The following is a 2,415-nucleotide window of genomic DNA, read 5'->3' as shown; positions in this document are numbered from 1 at the left end:
CTACTGAAGTTAAGTTGGTATAGATTCAAAATAGAATATTGTAGCTTTAATAAGTTAAATATAATCTTCATGGTAACTAGAAAGAAAATACCTATACAATACTCTCAAAAGGAAATAAGAAGAAAATAAAAATTTTTCCCTGAAAAAAATCAGCTAAACACAAAACAGGCAATGATGGAAGAAAAAGGGGACAATAAAGAAACGGCACATAGAAAAAAATAACGAAATGGCAATAATATTTACTCCTTATCAGTAAATACTTTAAGTATAAATGGATTAAGTTGTCTAATTGAAAGACAGAGATGTGGAAAATGGATACAGAAAACCAGGATCTAATTATTATCTACAGGAGACTCACTTTAGGACAAAAGACACTAATAGGTTGAAAGTGAAAGGATGGTAAAAAATATTTCATGCAAATAGTAACCAAAAGAGAGCTGAGGTGGCTATCGTAATATCAGATAAAATAGATTTCAAATCCAAAAAGGTTACAAGAGACAAAGAAGAACATTAATAAAAGGTTTAAAACAGAAAAAAATACAGCAAGTATAAATATTTACACACCTAATAACAAAAATATATGAAGCAAAAACACAACAGAATTGTAATAGGCAATCCTAGAGTAATAGTTTGAGAATTCAATATTCCACTTTCAATAATGGATAAAACAACCAGAGAGAAGATAAGAAATTAGAGGATTTGAACGACAAAATAAACCAACTAGCCGTAACAGACATATGCAGAACACTCAGCCCGATAGCAATAGAATGCACATTGTTCTGAAGCGCACACGGGATGTTCTCTAGGATAGGCCACCATAAACATGTTTTAATAGATTAAAAAGTATAAATATCACACAAAGTATCCTCTCTAACCACAATGGTATGAAGTCAGAAATCAATAACTGAAGAAACACCAGAAAATTCACAAATACTTGGAAATTAAACAATGCACTCTCACAAAACTAATGCATCAAAGAAGAAACCACAAAGAATATTTGTATCTTGAGATAAATGAAAATAAAAACACAACGTATCAAAACTTATGAGATGCAACAAAAAAGCAGGGCTAAGAGGGAAGTTGACAGCTGTAAATGTCTATATTACAAAAGATCTCAAATCAATACCTCAACTTTACATCGTAAGGAACTAGAAAATGAAGAGCAAACGAAACCCAAAGATAGCAGAAATAAGACAGTAATAAAGATTAATTAGAGCAGAGATTTTTAAAAAGTACAGACAATAAACGATAGAAAAAAATCAATAAATAAGTTATTGGGAAAGAGAAACAAAATTGACAAAATTCTATCTAGACTGACAAAAAACAAAAGAGAAAAGATGCAAATGACTTAAATAAAAATAAAAGTGGACTGCCATTTCGTGGACGCCGGGTGAGCGAGAGCATCGCTGGGTACTGGGCCGGAGGAAAGCGGGAAGACCAATCGGAGCGTATGGATTTGAGCCTCTGCATTTTTTACCCTAGATGTCGAAATGCATCGTGATTCCTGTCCATTGGACAGTAAGGTTTATGTAGGCAATCTTGGAAACAATGGCAACAAGACCCAACTTGAATGGGCTTTTGGCTAGTATGGACCACTCCGAAGTGTGTGGGTTGCTAGAAACCCTGGCTGCTTTGCTTTTGTTGAATTTGAAGATCCCCCAGATGTAGCTGATGCGGTCTGAGAACTAGATGGAAGAACACTATGCGGCCGCTGTGTAAGAATGGAACTGTCGAATGGTGAAAAAAGAAGTAGAAATCGTGGCCCACCTCCCTCTTGGGGTCATCGTCCTTGAGATGATTATCATAGGAGGAGTCCTCCATCTCGTCACAGATCTCCAAGAAGGAGAAGCCTCTCTGGCAGCCAGAGCAGGTCCCTTTCTAGAGATAGGAGAAGAGAGAGATCTCTGTCTCGGGAGATAAATCACAAGCCGTCCAGATCCTTCTCTAGGTCTCGTAGCCGATCTAGGTCAAAAAAAAAAAAAAAAAAGACCAGTTGAGACCAGTTGGCAAGAGAAGTGGTGTACAAGAAATTACTTCATTTGACAGGAGTATGTACAGAAAATTCAAGTTTTGTTTGAGACTTCATAAGCTTGGTGCATTTTTAAGATGTTTTAGCTGTTCAAATTTGTTTGTCTCTTGAAACAGTGACACAAAGGTATAATTCTCTATGGTTTGAAATGGATCATATGAGGCATGTAATACCAAGAATTGTTACTTTACAATGTTCCCTTAAGCAAAATTAAATTTGCTTTGAACTTTAGTTATGCATAGACTGATAATAAAGCTCTAAAGATGCAAAAAATAATAATAAAAGTAAAAATGGAGACATTACCACTGATTTTACAGAAATAATGGATTATAAGAGAATAGAAAAATAGATAAAAAGATAGACAACCTAGATGAAATGAAGAAATT

The 2,415-nt window shown here is 34.7% G+C and overlaps 1 pseudogene; it reads left to right on the top strand.

Moving 5' to 3' along the window:
• Positions 1-1,475: 1,475 nt before the first annotated feature.
• Positions 1,476-1,997, top strand: LOC129029968 (serine/arginine-rich splicing factor 3-like; annotated as a pseudogene).
• Positions 1,998-2,415: the final 418 nt, after the last annotated feature.

This window comes from Pongo pygmaeus, chromosome 12 (assembly GCF_028885625.2).
Source record: "Pongo pygmaeus isolate AG05252 chromosome 12, NHGRI_mPonPyg2-v2.0_pri, whole genome shotgun sequence".
NCBI lineage: Eukaryota > Metazoa > Chordata > Mammalia > Primates > Hominidae > Pongo > Pongo pygmaeus.
Note: the sequence above shows the minus strand (reverse complement) of the source record. Positions and strands in the feature narration are given on the sequence as shown.